Source organism: Saccoglossus kowalevskii, chromosome 5 (genome assembly GCF_978046115.1).
Source record: "Saccoglossus kowalevskii chromosome 5, keSacKowa6.1, whole genome shotgun sequence".
In the NCBI taxonomy this organism is placed as follows: Eukaryota; Metazoa; Hemichordata; class Enteropneusta; family Harrimaniidae; genus Saccoglossus; species Saccoglossus kowalevskii.
The window spans coordinates 28355494-28373691 of NC_140645.1; the positions used below are offsets into that span (position 1 = coordinate 28355494).

Consider the following 18198-nt stretch of genomic DNA (forward strand, 5'->3'; position numbering starts at 1 on the left):
CCCGCAGTAAAATCTCCGATTAATATGGAGCCGCAACCATCAACATCGATATACCATGAGGTTTCTGCTGGCGACGTTGCGGCGTTACTCAGTTCCAAATAAAGATTACCAACGCAAAATTAGCAAAATTTAACCGGTAACCAAGACTCAGTCTATCCACGACCAGCAAGCAACATCACAAACGAGGTTGTAGTGTGCAGCTCACGAGTCAGCGACGACCGATTTCAACGAAAGTCATTCCGTCAGTGGAGTACCGCAGTTGCACGGCATGTTTGCCAATGCACAGATCTGTGGAGGAACTTTTAACTTCAACATCAACCGTGTATCGTAGTCGCCCAGTTTAAGTTCTGGTTCTGTCGTGGTCCCAACTAAAGGGCGACAGTCGTCGTGTCGCGTCCTGTTCGATATGGGACTCATAGCGACGTATACAACGCGTGTAAAATACATTGTTTATTTACATGAAATTCGAACACGCGCTGCGCTACGACCACCGCGCTTAAACATCCACGAATTATTTATTCGGACAATGACTTAAATTAGACGTCTGATTATTTTATTTTCACACGTACAGCGACACGCGTTCTACACTGACAAGCGTTGCTAGGTCGCAGCACTGTCTTGGAGCATATTAATGGGCAATTGGGTTCCCCGATCTAAATTTCTATCCCGGTTTGTTGCACGTTCTTTTTTTACTATGAAATAATCAAATATGGGACATGTGTATAATAACAGAACCCCACACCCTCCCCGTGGCTTCGCTCGTGAAAGTACGGCAGCAGGATACACCGCATCACTCGTGAAAATAACTTCCATACGCAATGAAAGCCACGGGGAGGGTATCTGTCATAATACTTCATTATCACTGAAAACATTTTTCCCCTGAAATAAATTTCAGTGAATATGCCATTTCCCTCATACTCTATTGAGACACAGCGCAGTGAAAATTGGATTCACATGTAATGCTTGAAAACATGTCAGAAAAAATAAATTAAGTGAAATTCTACGTGACTTCATAATAGTTGCAAATGAACACATTACACCCGACCCTACCACTCCATATACAATGTAAACTACACCCCAAAACATCCTTTCACCCACAGTTACTACCGTGTTTCACCAGTGTATTCTATTTGACGTCAGGAGAAATTGAAATAAACAAAATTAATTAATTATTATTTCAGCCTCTAGTTGACCACTGATTAAATAAACTACCTCGTCTTTATGTCAACTTGCAGTTATTCGTTGCCTACATCAGTGACTTCAAAATATATGTTTCAACCCCAGGAATTTCACTCGCTGTTAATTGCATGGGAGTGGCAGTCTTTAATGAATTTCTATTGTCATGTCTATTTCTTGCGATTACTCGAACATACCGCCTAGGTGCTGTAATTAAATCCTGGTGTAAGCACCATATGAACTATGAACAATGCATGTGAAGCCAGCTGTGGGGTATATTCAATCCTATAGATTTCTCATTGTTTGGTAACTATTTGCTGCAAATGCAACAAAAATCAATATAAAAAATATTACCCACACAGTATTCTACAGGTTACTTGTATGTAGATTAGATTTCCACAATTCAGACACTGTGTGAGAAAAATTGTCAATACTGCCACCACAGTGTGCTTGAGTTATGTATAGGCTCCATTGCACTTTGACCTCAATTCATGTCAGATTTTTTCAAGCAGTTTGTATTTATGACATGGCATATTTATATACATTGATTGAACATGTGATATGCTCAGCCTACGTTAATTTGAATTTGAAAACAATTATCCGAGAATAAATATAGACAAAAAATAAACATATATTTGCCAGGAAAAAACAAAATTTTTGCAATATTATCCTGAGAAAATTAAAAAGAATCAGCTGAAAACAGGAGGAAATAATAAAAACACCGTTTTTACCATCTTAGAATTTATAATGGCACCTCCAATTCACAAGTAAATAGTATCAGTCACAGCGTCACTAAATGTGAATCACAACAGCGTGCATCTGTGGTGTGCATCTAGTATCCATGTAGTGAGTGATATTATTTATTTATGCATTGCAATCATTCTTTGTACCGCCTGATATTTTTTTCACTGTGTTTGCTTTTGCAAATGTGGGTTTTGTGACTATAAAATATACTACGTGGTCTCCTCAAAATTGGAAGTCCAACACTCAGAGTAACAAATTTATATTTACTACACGGTCGGTTTTCTATTCCAATTTTCAGCCATTTCATTTGATAGTCGCTTATTTTTTAATATACTTATTTTTATATATTTTATTATCGAGTAAACGCATATACTAACACGTCGCCTTTATTACAATGAGTACGTGTAGGAAGGAAGAAAGTAGACGTGTCCTAACAAGTCAGTACACCATGCTCAGAATAGGTGGAGAAAGAAAGTATGTGATAAAACCGTCAACAACTACTGAAAGGAAGATTTCTACTAATCTGTGCTATACAATGTTATATGTCAGTTTTACATTTATTCATGTATCCTATAATATGGTAATATATAATGATCATATATGCTGATAAGGTCATTGGAGTATATCTGTATCTTTATATTAGTCAAGTAAGATTCAATACAAAATATGATGGCTGTCGGTTATCATATTACTATATTTTTTATATAACACGACCATTTTATTATCACTGTAGTTATCCTATTCGCTGATCAATCAATAACATGTCCTGGTCCCTCAAATGAAACAATATAGCAGAGATATAAGATGATGTGAAACTCTGTTTACATGACTACTGTTGAATTTATCTCAAGTGTATCACTGATTCATATGGTTTTCTGTCAGGCATTTCCAGAAGTTCCCTGTAAATTAACAATTTGATTGGTCAATCATGGAACCTATATACATTGTATATCTCTACATGAAAATACAGTATCGGTATGGCACATTATTCTTAAGTAATTTCTTTACAAAGGTGTATTCTCATACTAATACCTTATTTAGTCTTTGTAGTGGAATCTCATATTCAGATTCTTTTTCTCTGGTAGCAGGACTGAGTGATGTATAACCGCCATCTTTGTCAACATCCTGCCAATATACAAGTACATGAGCGACGCTATAAGGATACCACCAATTAAATGCAATAAGGTAATACAATAAAATATCTCCGCAATATAAAGTAATTAGTTGATCGTGGTAGTAGTAATCTAATTTACTTTACCCCTTTCTCTGGTATTTCGTAGGTGTGGTCCCTTTCCTTTCCGATGTCTGAGAGTCCTGTATACTCGCGATCATCCTTGGTAGCCTGATTAAAATAATATGTTGACATAAATTTGGTTTAGTATTAAAGAATGGGGGAATTAATCATTTTTAATGTTTCATAATATGCATGTTAATTACTCACTGATTGGGTTTTTTCTTGACTCCATCGACGTTTATGTAATACATAACTAATCACGACAGCAGTTGAAATAGTTACCAGCAAAGTAATAAGTATACCAACGATAATACCTACACTACATGAACCACAGATACAACCTAAAATGGCATGGTTATTATAATTACATCCAGTGTTAACTGTAATTGCATTTAGTGTTTTATTTTATTATTTTCAAAGAGAGTGGATAGATGGAACATGCGTTTTTAACATTGGTGTTGACATTCGTCATAAATTACCTCGCAACGCAGAGAACACATCGTAGGACTTCATTTTCAGCTTGTGATCGTAAAATGTGTGTTATATATGCTATTGATAATAATAATAATTCCAATATTTCTGTACGTACTAACTCATATCACTTAAAACTGTATTTAACATTCATCATACTAAATGTAACTATTCAAGTCAGTTTATTACCATTGCTTGTACTCATTGTTAATGCAATGAATTCATAATTTTCGCAGCTCCCATCTTTAGTGCAATATGTAATTCTATAATCACTAGTTGTATCATTTACTTTGTACTCTAGTACATCTAAGTTGACACAGTTTGTTATAACGTTCCACGTGACATCTATGCCACGTGTTTCTATTTTCACACATGTATATTTCTTGTTCTCGTGACGTGTCCAGCTCAATTTACCAGCAGCATGGTCCAGTTTGACGATTGGTTCATCTAAAAATAGATACAGTAATTTATGAAATAATTATAAAAACCTTATTAATTACTTTATTCAAAACTGCATTGCTTTGATGTAAATATACGGTGTGTAATGTCGTAATATTATTCATATTTAGATACTAACACTGCGATGGACTTTCCGTTTTCGACATTGTGAAATTTTATCGTTTTTACGCAATAAAATACTTTATTTTTACCAAGTAAAATCATAATTAACAACGTTATTGTTTATACAAGAGTTTTTGAACACACTACACAGTTTCATTCAGCTTCATTCGGTCATAATTCAAGATAAATAAAAGGCAAACATTTTGAGAATATGGCAATTTTTTTTTTCTGTAATATTTTTGTATAATAGGTAATTATGGCATTTATTTATGGGTGCATAGGAAATACATTTCGTTATGAATTATTCTTAATATACATTTCTGAATTATCTTGTCAAAATCATTTTTTTCGAAAATGAAAGAATTTCACAATGTCGAACACGGGAGGTCTTTATGTTAGTGTTTTACTGCGTTTATGATTCACAAATACCTTATTTACTGGCGCTTCGTATTTGATTATGCTTATTTATTTCTGTGCAGGGAGGTTTGCTATATTGTATCTATTGATTGATTTTCGGATTACATCAATTCGCACATAAAAGGTGAACAATTGAGTGCGTAAAATCGTAGTAATAAGCTGTCTTTGGAAGTAAAGGAAGAAACCCAATCCACTACCGTTAAACATGTACCACGAATAACTATATCTGCAATACTCTGCCACATATGCCACTCAACGAATTCGATGAACAATAATCAAAGTAGAGTTGGTACGTTCTTTAGCGCAACAATCTACCAAAATTTTCATGTAATGTTTCAACTAACCTAATGTTCTGATTATAAAACTATTACTGTATGGTCCTATACCAATTGTGTTGGCAGCATAAGCTCTGCATTCATATGGTGTTGACGGTGTTAATTTTGGTATTCCTATTGTGGTATTGGTTGCCTCTGAGCTACCAGTGTTCAATTCCACGAACGATTCGTTTATCCATGAACGATATTGTATAAAATAAGTTGTATTCGTATCTCCGCCATTGTATCCGGGTATTATAACAACAAAAAGACTATCATATAACCGTGTGACTGGAATAATGGACGTCGGTGCATCTGGAACACCTATGTGTGAATTGTACATTTATTAGTTTATTATAAAAACAAGTTAAGCAGTGGTTACAAAACTATCGCACTATCTAGATTATAATCTAAGATTAATCCAGTAATGTAAAGAAACTCAAACTGTATTTTATACCTGTTGCATTTCCCAGCCTCATGGTGTCACAATCAAATATTTAAAATTTACTTTAATATATTTGCAATCAATTTATTAATCATTGAGTTATAATGATTGCTCTTTTCAATTTGCATAGAATGGCAAGTGTAAAAATGAAAAATGACAATACTTACTTTTATCGTTGAACGTGACAATAAATGTTGTGTTGCCAATATCGTTTTCTGCAAAACATAAATAACTACCATAGTCACTTAGCATTGTATTCTGTATTGTCAATATGCTTTCATGTAAGGTTCCACGTGACACTGTTTCGATACTGACTCTACTGTCAATATTTATTGGTTGATTATTCGGACCATACCATATTACCGAGGCAAGTGGGTTGCTTTCAATCTCACATCGTAGTTCTGCTACACTCCCTTTGCTTGCATACGATCGCTGATTGTGTGATACGTTCACAACAAATGGTTTATCTGAAAAACAGTATAATGTATTGCTGTTTATCAAGTAGGCTGCAAATCATGTTTAAAACAAAATAAGATAAAAAATAGTTAACGTATTATTATTTGAAGAACACCATGTTAATCAAATAGTACTTTATAAGAATGCATATACAATTCAATCCTAATGTTATGACATTATGTTCATATTGCAGCGCACAATAACAGTGGCAATTATTCAAGCCAAAGTTGGTTTATAAAACCTAGGAGAAGGAGCAGTGGTTTTCGTTTTTGAAAGCTAATTCAGTTAATTCTATTATACTTTTGTTTAACACCTCTTGAATTTTCATTGATGGCTATTGATAACTGTTAACTGTGTTCATCATGTATATCTTGTAATGGTAAATGGTATGTTCTATTAAATTGTCCCAAAAGAACACACAACATAATGTTGTTTAACATTACCATGAAAATATAGTGCAGCTTTTGTACATGCAATTAAAGCGGGAGAGTCGTCACCTGCGCATGCGTCAGACGAAAATAGCGTGTCATTGTTTACAAACAAGCGTCTACTCATGAGCCTTTGCGTTTTTAGCGTGTGTTGTTATCGTCGCTTGCGCAGGTGACGACCCTCCCGCTTTAAAGTAACCATGGCCGTGAAATCAACAAATGCGAATTGTAATACATTTCTAAATTACTTACAATACACAGTAAGATGAATGACAGTAGAGGTCACGTGACCAGCAATGTATGTATGACTTGATTGGCATTGATATGATTTATTGTTATGTTCTGCTTGTATGGATATTGTCATCTGTTGTTCACTTATTTTACCATTATAATCTCCAACTCTTGTAACATTAGATGCAATAGATTCATATGTATTAGCAGTCCATACATTGTTATCTTTTAACCATGATATCTGAGATGCTGGATTACTGGTTGATGTGGTACAAGTCAGTATTTTAATTTCACCTTCCTTCACAGGATTGGTTATGCCAGATAATGTCACACTCACTGCTGGAACTTTAAATAAAATGTGATCTTAATAATGCGGTCATCTGCCGATGTTGAAAAGAATCATCATACATAATTTAGAGCCACAACTTTACAGCATCAATACAACCTTACAGATTATACATTACTTGATTATCAGTTCTATTTCTATTGAATGGACCGTGTTGACATGTTAATGGTGTAGTTTGTACAGCATTAGTAGATTTATATGTATACATTACATGATTATCATTTCTATTTAGATTCCATATATAAGATATACTTACAGTAGACATTGAATGGTCCAAGTTGACATGTTAATGGTGTAGTTTGTACAATATTAGTAGCTTTACATGTATACATTACATGATTATCATTTCTATTTAGATTCCATATATAAGATATACTTACAGTAGACATTGAATGGTCCAAGTTGACATGTTAATGGTGTAGTTTGTACAACATTAGTAGATTTACATGTATACATTTCCCCATTATCATTTCTATTCAGATTCCATGTGTAATCTTGTGTAACTGTGTTACCATTTGTAGACGATGATAAACCTTGTAACTGATTGTTACTACGATACCAGTGTAATGTCGCTAATGGATTGCCATCAGTTGATTGACATCTTATTTTCATTTCATCTTGCAGTAAGTAGGATGGTGATGTTGTTGTCTGGTAAGAGCATACTGAATTACCTGGTGCATCTAACATTGAATTTAACATGAATATAATGAGATTACTATATATATATTTCTATTTTTCTAAAAGGACACGTCAACAGCAAGAGATGTGACTGTCATTTCAGTTGAACTCTCTAGCAAGGAAGAGCTTCTTTGAGATTCAAGTGTCATAGATAGATATTAGCAAACTGATTCTCTTCGAGAATAATTTGATTAAATATCATTGAATTGGCTTTTATCGATTATTCGACACGTTTGTCAGCCATGCACTTTAAGGTTTAATAATACAAAAAACGTTGTGATGAAAGATTTGATGATCTGTAATTCAATATAAGTCAGGTTCATATAAATGGCAGACACGGAGGAAACAATTAATTTATTTATGATTACATATTACTTGACAACAGTGTAAACAACAGGTGATTGGCACCTAAAATTTTATAAAAATCCCCAGAACATTGATAAAATGCAAAAAACAGTTTAGCCTATGTAATGAAACAATTTTGCGAATGTTTAACAACACAATTATTATGACAATTATCATAAAATATACCGCCCGAGCTATCCCAGTTATGGTCAGTGAACTCTCCTCGATTAACTATGTACTACCATAGTATGCAAATAAGATTCCAGAGCCTGTGTTTGGGTATTAATATGTTTTATAAGGTTTACTTACATCTAATATTCAGAGTAATATCTTCTGTTTTACTTCCTCTAAAATTAGATACTTGACATGTAAATGTTCTATCATTATCGTCTTTGTCACTTGTATTGATAGTTAATACAGTCCCATCTGCATTGGGTTGATATCTATCCAGTGCTGGTAATGGTTGGGTATCTCTTAACCAACTGAACACAGGTGTAGGAATACCAGTTGATGTACAAGTCATAGTGATTACATCGCCTTCATTGAATGGAATACTGCCATCATTGAAAAATACGGTAGGTTGAGATGGTTCTATCGCACCTACGAAGTAAATATAATTTAAATGGTTAATATATTTAAGAATTATAATATTGATTTGATCAAGTGATAATCTTTATGAGAATATGTAAACCTACTTAGCATGTATGCATTCTGGGTGATTGTGACGTTGATTGTTTGCTGGAGCTTTCTAGTAATGTATTCTTAATTATTCCATCTCCAAAATTACGTACTCGATTGCTAATTGTATAATATATCAACGTCATAACTGTTTTGACGTCACCGAGCATGGTCACACTATCACTGAAATCTGGTGGTTTATAGTAAACATGTGTATGCCAGTGTTTGCAGACGTTTGCAGCCAGCGGGTAGACGTTTGTCAACTATATAATACAATACGTGAGTTTCAGAATCTTCTGGTTAAACATGATGGAAATTACACATATATAACTAAGGGAAACTGGTTGCTGTTTTCTAATGATGTATGTCAAGCTTGCATCTCAGCGAATGTTGAAAAGACGTTATTTTGCCCATATCCATCGTTGCTGAGAACAACGTGTTAAATATGGCGGTGATCGTCATTTCTTTGATAGTGTATATAATTGTCAGACTAAAGTGCATGCGATTTGTAATTATTACTATTGATATTATTTTTCCAATTCAAGGAAATGATCACTTATGCTTCAAACAGTAATATAACTAAATAGTTATTTCAATTTGGAAACTATTCATTACTATCATTATGAATCATATAGATAACTACAAAGTTTGAATATGATGGATAGCTTCGCAAGAAGCTAACACGTTAACCTGTGTATCACTTAGTCGGATAGAACACTAGTAAAGTAGTATGAATAGACGCAAAGTGATTAGAGCAGAACGAAATAATGTAGGTCATTGACCTGTATTCGTTGCAAAATTACACAACTCAACCGCCTCTCATTAATCTACTAACCTGTTACTATGAGTGTGATTGATTCCTCGTCACTGCCATCACCAAATGTTAAGATAGAACACCAATACATATCAGCATCACTCACATTTGTATCAGTTATAACTAAACTAGCTTGGTCTTCAATATCATGTCTTGTGAATCCAGGCTCAGGGTAGACTACTCCATTCTGTGCTTGTAAAATTATGTTGTCAGGATGTGTAGTACTGCCTTTATACCATGCTATCAATACATTAATACCACTTGTAATATATGTACATTCCAGTACTGTTGTCATGGTCTCGATACTAGTGACAGGGGAACTAGGTACAGTAATGGTAACTGCCGTAGATGCTAAAATGTATAAACACCATGTTATGTATATTTTAAATAGTTAATAATTGTGCATTTGATTAATTTAAAAATTGAAGAATGCACTATTTATACTCAGTCATTCACTCTGTCACTCTTGAGCTTTTAAACCTTCTTTTGTGAGTTCTGGTAACTGTATGCAATGTGTGTACTGGATACAGCATGGCCAAGTACATAACAGTGCGTCAATATATCAAGTGTGACTACAATGTACGAACGAGTTTACAAAGGATTATCTTATGGACAAGTTAATACATTGATGCAAGGGACACGCTCACATTAGTTACAGAATAAACATTAATTAAGCAATGTGATACGTACAATCATTAAACAAATAATGTTCTTAAATTATAAAGAATTTGCTCACAGCAATACAATTCGTTACAAAAAACGCCTTAAAAATATCGGTCAGCTGTAACATAACGCAACGATTTATTTAATCAACGGTGCTTTTCCATAATGTGACACAAATGACATTTTGATTTGTATATACATATAACATATTATGTCTATGGTATACATAGCAGGTTTGTTTACATGACATGTTTCTGTTCTGTTTGTGAATTAAATTCAAAACTCACATATATTCATTTGGATTGGGATGACATTTATCCCTGCAGATCGCTGAATAATATAAAAGTATACTTACATGTAATAGCACACATAACAAGAACACTGATAGTAAACATGGCGGTCTTTCATTAAACCCAGGTTGGTTGATTGAATTGAACGTTCCGGGTTCATGAACTTTGACATTCACACAACAACCTGTTAGCGTAGAATATTGGCCATCTGCTCCGCTAGAATTGGCTTTCCAATCACTGTATGTACCTGTCTCTCTCAATGAGTGTCGTCGTTACGTATTGACTCTTCAGTGATTTTTTGGGTGGGTTGATTTTTGTTCAAACGTTGCGCTCCGTTGCCATGGCAAAAGCCAAACAACTGATCTGTGAATACTTTCATGCAAAATGTCTCCCCACCTCCACATTTTGATGTTAAAATTTTAGACATGTCTCATTTCACTCAGCTTGGGTGTGGGACCAGTATTTTTAGTATTTAGTATTTTTGGGGGGAGGCGGGGGTGATATTTTTATTTATTGCCGAGAAGTTGTTTTGCCAGGACAGGTTTTTTAACTTTACCTTATATTTTTTTATGAATATGAGTTACACATACCTTCATTATTTAGGCATTACCCTATCATTCGATGAAGTAAACCACATAAGTACAGCACATATATAAATATTTATTTTATATGTGAACATCACATAAAGAAGATTGTTTATGTTTATATGTCATTCTTGAAAGGAAATGCATGTGTAAACATTATACCAACCGCTCAGCAACCATTACATACCGTGGAATGCGCAACACAGGTCAACACAAGGATCAATTATGTTTGAAGTAAAGACTAGCAACTTAGGTTCATGTTCTCAATACCTTTGATATGCAAATTGGATTTTCAAAATTCAGACACTGTGTGAGCAAAATCGTCACTACTGTCACTACGTTGTAATTTCTGTGTGTATTTTGACCTCAATGCATGGCAACCTTCTTAGTCTGATGGTATTTATGGTTGTTTTATGTTCCCGGCTTGTTGTTTTTTCACAACCGTACCACTAAACGTCTGTAAATCTAACATGCCGGCATTTCACGTTTAACTTATGTACATAATTATGCGTAGGTTTCACTACTGTTTTATTTAAACCCATGAAGTTTGATGGATATTAAAACCCGAAAATATGACATACAACACTGTTTTGACCAGGTGCTATGTTCAACATATCGAACGCCCATTTGTTGATTAGAATATTTGTTTGGAGAATAGAAAGATGGGCCATGTCTCATCGCTTTCTCGCATACTTCAATTCATTCGAACTGTCCATCAGCATCCATAATAGTACTAAAAAACAGTGATTAAGTGAGATTTATGTAAATGTAATCCGATTCATAATCTGGGATAAAATAAATAAACGTATTGTGACACAAACACAGGAATATTTACATTGTGTCGCAAATATACGAAGTCTAAGAAAGTGAATCTGGTCAGCTGATGTTTTGAGTGTTCGTTTCTGATGACATAAATGTGTATGTATAATCTATATAAGTGATCTTGAAGCTCATCAATATATTTTAGTCGGCAAACAATGTGACATACAAATGAGATATTTATTCATTTATTTAATTGTAAATCTAAATTGATTTTTGGTAATTACTATGATCTGCAGATTATAGAAAGTGAGAATGCAACCTAAACTCACATAAGACGACATCTGCTCAGGGTTCATGTCCTTAATATCTTTGATAATTATGTAAATTGAATTCCACAACGTGGTTTCCAGGGGAGCAAAGTGCCCAGTGTCTCCATCATCAAATGATTTGTATTTATATTTCAAATTTACAAACAGGGGTATTACCCAAGATATGTTTATATGCAGTCATGTTGTTAGCATGGAATCCACATATGGTTATTGCAATTATCGCATCATTTGGACAATTAAATTAGTGTTTCACTGGCAAGAAGACGTTTAATGATAGAAAAGTCAATACTCGACAGTTACATTTAACTGTTATCTTGTCATTATAATTCATGTTTAAGTCCAGTAAATTCCAGTAATCTGAATATTAACCGTTATTAATTATTAACCGTTTACAAATGCAAAACATAGCATTGTCTAGTGAAAAATATATACAGATGACTAACATGGCGCCTTCTTTATTCACCATTTCAGATGAAAAAAACAATTAGATTTTGAACGGCAGTTTAACATAGTTTAAATTATTCTCTTTCACTATTACACAAAAGCATATAATTTATTACATTGTACATTGTAAGTCTGTGATTCAATTATAAAATATGTGCAATTATTTACAAGATGTGTATATACATAATTATAATAATAAAATAGATAGAAGATAATTATTCAACGAAGCTAAAACATTGATATACATGTTTTAGTCAAGATGAAACTACTGTACAGTGCAAAACGCCGTCTTTTTATATGTCTTTTAATTGACATGAAAGGCATAATATAATGTAATATTATTGTCCCGCCATCAGTTGTTTTCTCGCAGTGGTGCTCATTGTCGCTGCAGGTCGGCGTCTTCTACACCGATCTGACGCATATCGCGCAAGGTGTTCCGGGAGTTTGTTCGAAACTTCGAACGTTTCGAAGTCAATCGTCGATTGGCACGTATTTTACGGATATATTAAATCGTTTCAGGGGCCTGTTTACTAAATAATGATAAATGAAGCCTAGAAATATTGTAAGGACAAACTGGCCTCAGCATTGCGCAAAATTGCAATGAGTTTACGGCTGGTGTCTGGTTCGGAAGGAGTTCTACGCGTGATTTTATCGCGTTCAGGGACGTTTTATTTTCGAACTGGTTGAAACCGCAAATTACGCAAGTGTTTTCGAAGTTCAAACACAATTTTGATTATCGTTGTCATGTCTTGGTTTCTGTTATTTCCACGATTTAATTATTTATGACATTAATATTTCACTCACTAAACAATATTTCACTAAAATACGCGATTAAAAACAACTTAAATTGGAAAAAAATTATAAAGTTCCGTGTATAAACACTAGTGTAAAGAGGCGGCGGATCGCTATTTTAGCCAAAATCGGCTAGTAAGGCGTCATATGACACAGGTTTGTGCTGACACAACGAGTGGTGCTAAGAAATGTAACCCTCTGTGCAATATTCTAGTAATTATATTACAATCTTCCCATTCTGGAAACATCAAGTTCTTTGTTAATGTTGCTAGTTGTGAATATTCTGCGAAAAAACAGATTATAATTAAGGAATACAAATGAGGCTTATGTCGAATATAGACAAAGATAGAACATAAAAAAACATTTCATATGGAAGTGTGGGGAATTCAAATATACTAATTCTTATTATTTTGCGATCAACAATATATGTATAAATAAATTTAATATGAATAAAACAAACTTGTTATTAAAATAAAGTCTGCTCATATATTGATATAATACAATTTCACTTCGTGAATGTAAATTTGTTTCAAAACATACCGTATTTACACCCTTTAAATTTGGTAACTCATATTCTGAAGCAAGTTCCATTGTCCCAGGTGAAAGTGTCGTATACGTATGGTCAACTTCAACAATTGGCTGTGTGATTCAAAAATATATATTGTATATGTCTTTGTTCATTACTATTAGATTGAAAATTACCACATTAAAACTTGTTTCTTTTAATATATTACGTTAGTACCTTAGATGCCACTGACATCGGTATCTCATATGTATGTCCAGTTTCACTTCTAATTTCAGAACCCGTGGTGTATTCTCTATCTTCATTTGGGGTCTGATAAGAAAAATAAGAATAGGATAACAGGTCTCATATAAATATATATATATATCATATCTACAATATATATATATATATATATATATATATATATATATATATATATATATATATATATATATATATATATAAGAGTAATACATATCTTGCAGTTAAAGCTTATACACGGTGCAAGAATGTCGATACATAGTATTGTTAATAATTAACTTGCTTTACCTGTTTTGTGTTTGGACTCGCTTAATCAGAATAAGGCCAATTAAAAAAATAATTACGCAACCACCGAGTAGTGATACCAATACACCAATAACAATAGCAGCATTGTTAGAACTTTCAATACAATCTACAGTACATGTGTATAATGAATAATAATTAAAATAGGGTCACACATAATCCAGATTCGAATGTTTAGAACACATATTCTTCTTCCTGAACTCGTACGAAATGAAGAACATATACCGATGTCATTGATAGAGGTTAGTTTATGATTAATTAAAACAATGAGTTAATTCTGGATCAAATTCTTGATTTGCAAACTATTACACATATTCGAGACGAGTTTATAACAAAATCGTAATCAATTTGGCCTGGCGTTTTCACAGGTATTTATGATGCGTGCGTTTTTTAGAAATAATATATAAAAATCTCATCTTATAGTAAAATAAAATCTTTATATAGGATTAAATCAAATTAGTATTGTATAAAACTAGTCTGCGAGTTATTATTCTCGTACCTGCATAATTGGTGCCTTTAGTTGCTTTAAAATGATGTCCCTCGGATTCATTATCACGTGTACAATACATAACTCTATATGCCGTGTTGCTGTCTTTCACGGTATACTCCACGACATCTCTGTCTAAACAATTCTCTTCTATACTCCAATTGACATCTCTGTCCAGTTTTTCTATGTTAAATGTGTGAATTCTTGACAAGTAATACAGTTCAATTATAATGGGTGAAAATTAAATTGTTCGTTCTTCGCAATTCTTAATTTCATCGACATTTGGTCAGCTGGCGAATGAATGTATACAATACATACGAATATATTCTCACTACAGTTACATGAGCATATGAGCATATAATGCCAAAGATAATGGTGTTTTTAATCTTTTCTCTGGTAACCCATAACAAACGAAACACATAATTCGAATACATAAATAGGTTTAGACAGGTCAGCATCCGGGTCGTCTGAGGATTATATGACATTTAAAATATTCTTGTTGAAAATATAACACATATCGCCTTGCTGTGCCGAGACTGTTGGGTCAGGTTCATTGGCGATGCGCTGTATTAATTGCCACTGTGACCGCAGACATTCAAATCATCACACAATTTTGTGAAGTAAACTCCCGAAATCGAAATGACAACAATTATGAACTGTAAGTTTTGGTTTATATGGAATTTTTCTCTCTAATGTGGTAATTATTTACCTCTACAACATTGCGTCATTGCGTGTATCTCAATCTTGTGAACTGCAGTTTATATAGTTGCATAACTAAAAATGCAATGAGTATTTCCACTATCGATGTGCAAATGAGCAAAAACGCATACTCCCACACTACAATTATCAATGTGTTCTATATAGGGGTCACGTGATACCCACGAATGAAATTCTAAATACAACGTGAGCCATTTTCAGATTTTTGAAAAGTAAACTAAACGTAGATTACAAGACATGACATTGTCTCGTATAATGCATAATGTAAATATTAAATTACCTGACGTGGGTGTAGCATTATGTGATGTATATAAGACGTTACTTAATACAGTTATGACGTTTGGGAGTGCCCATAGAGTATTATGCGATGTAGATATAAATTAAGTTGATATTTCGTGATGTAAATATGATATTATCTAGTATTTGTGACATTACATAATGTTGAAATATCATTATTATGTCATGTTAGGAGGTATAGCATTGTGTGATGTCGATATTACGATTACGTTATTTTGACATTACATGATGACGTTAGATGATATTATTAGTCGCCGTTCGGACGCAGTCCGAAAACGGGGACTTATGTTTTGACCTCCGTGTGTCCGTGCGTGCGTACGTCTGTGCGTGCGTCCGGACCTGTATCTTAGAAATGCCTGGACCAACCGCAATCAAACTTCACACATACATCATACATGGTATTATACATATGCACGTCAATTTGTTTCACGATCTGATTCAAGATGGCCGAATAGCAACAATCATCAAAATCAAGCATTTCTCGGCTGTTTACAGATGGATTTTGTTCAAACTTGGTATATACATTAGACATTATGGGACCTTGATGCAAATAATTTTGTTTTTCAGATAAGATTCGAAATGGCCGACTGGCGGCCATTTTGTATTAATGAATGTGGTTCTCCTGCCATATCTCTGACTTGCTTACACTGATTATGTTCAAATTGGATGGATATATTAGTTTAACGATTCTATTCAAAATGGCCAAATGGTGGCCTTTTTTGTGCTAAACAATCATCAAATATCAAGCATTTCTGGCATTTATGGATGGATTTCGTTCAAACTTGGTGCATATATTAAACATTACAGGTTCCTGATGTACATCATTTATTTTTCAGATCGGATTCAAAATGGCTTTATGGCGGCCATTTTGCTTTAATGATTGGGCTTCTAGAGCCATATCTCTTAAATGCTTTGACTTATTATATTTAAATTTTATATATTCATTATACATCGTTATATATATACATGTATTCAAAATGGCTGATTTTGAATGCTGTTTCAGAGCAATATCTCTCAATATGGTCAAGTACTTGTTTGACGATCAGATACAAATGTCAATCATTTTAATGTTAAAAAATCATATTCCTGACATGGTTATATTCCAGCTATATTACTATAAACAAAACTATATATTTTAAATTTGATAACTAACGGGGACTGTGCCATGCATGGCTTGTTATTGTTGTATTTATAACATAATGTTGTTATAATTATATGACGATGGAGATATGTCATTATTTTATGTAGGTATATCGGTATGTGATGCTGAGAGATCATCACGTGATGTGTATATGACATATGATATTTATGTGACATTGAATAGTGCGGATAAATCGTTACTTGATGTACATTTTACATTATGCGATGTCGATACACATGTGATGCACATGGCATTATATGACGTGATATAGATATATGCAGCTTGGTCGCTTGTAATGCTCTAAAGGGGTCAGTTCCTCAATGCATGGCCCCAAATGACACCGTGTGTTTAATTTTTTTTTTATTCGAGTGCGCGAAGTGACAGTTGCTGACAGGTACGTCCCTAAACTCCAAATAGTCATTTTGGCTTTGTCGTGCATGATTGGAACAAGACCAGTGCGTATGAATCAATCAGATAAAGATTTTGCACAGGGTCCCGAAACTTTACATAACATAATAATACATCTACATCATCTCATGACATATCGACATGACGTAACGACATATCAAAATTACATAATAAAACATTGACATAAAATAATAGTATTCCCACATTGTGTCATGGTGTATTCACACAACGCGATGGTATATCAACCTCACGTTATACTGTCATGTCATGATATATCAACATGGCACAATGACCTATCAACATTGTCAATAAAGTGTTTACATCAGATAATAATATACCTACATCATGTCATGATACATCTACACGACGTAATGGCACATCAATATTACGTAATAAAGTTTCTAAATCAAATAATAATATACATACATCGTATCATGATATATCTACACGAGGTAATAGTATATCAACATTGCATATTAGTGTTTCTAAACTGGCGTAATAATATACCTACTTCATGGCATGATACATCTGCACGACGTAATAACTTACCAAGATCGCATAATAAAGTTCCTACATCACATAATAGTATAGCCAAATCATAACATGAGATATCAATAAGACAGAATACCATTGCATCGCCCTGGTGTTTGTTGGGTATGGATGTACTTTCGCGAGTGGTGCGCTGTATTCTGCGGCTGTATTCATATGAAGAATCCAAATATGACATGTATAATGGTTACACAGTCAGCTGGCATCGGTGTCGCTTGGTGTACATGATAAAGGGAAGTTGTGCAACCAAATTTGCCGAGTTCGCAGTTTTTCGCCAATAAAAAAATAACTAAGGCAAAAAAAACACGGTTTATCAGCATTTTTGTAA

At 33.7% G+C, this 18198-nt stretch overlaps 1 long non-coding RNA gene across 1 annotated transcript; it reads right to left on the minus strand.

Annotated features, from left to right (window-relative positions):
- Positions 1–2585: 2585 nt before the first annotated feature.
- On the minus strand, positions 2586–3494 carry LOC146745971 (uncharacterized). Its single transcript, XR_014929433.1, has 4 exons — positions 3362–3494; positions 3179–3262; positions 2953–3045; positions 2586–2819 (listed from the first exon to the last, which is right to left on the minus strand). It is a non-coding gene; the product is annotated as an uncharacterized LOC146745971 (long non-coding RNA).
- Between the last annotated feature and the right edge of the window lie 14704 nt (positions 3495–18198).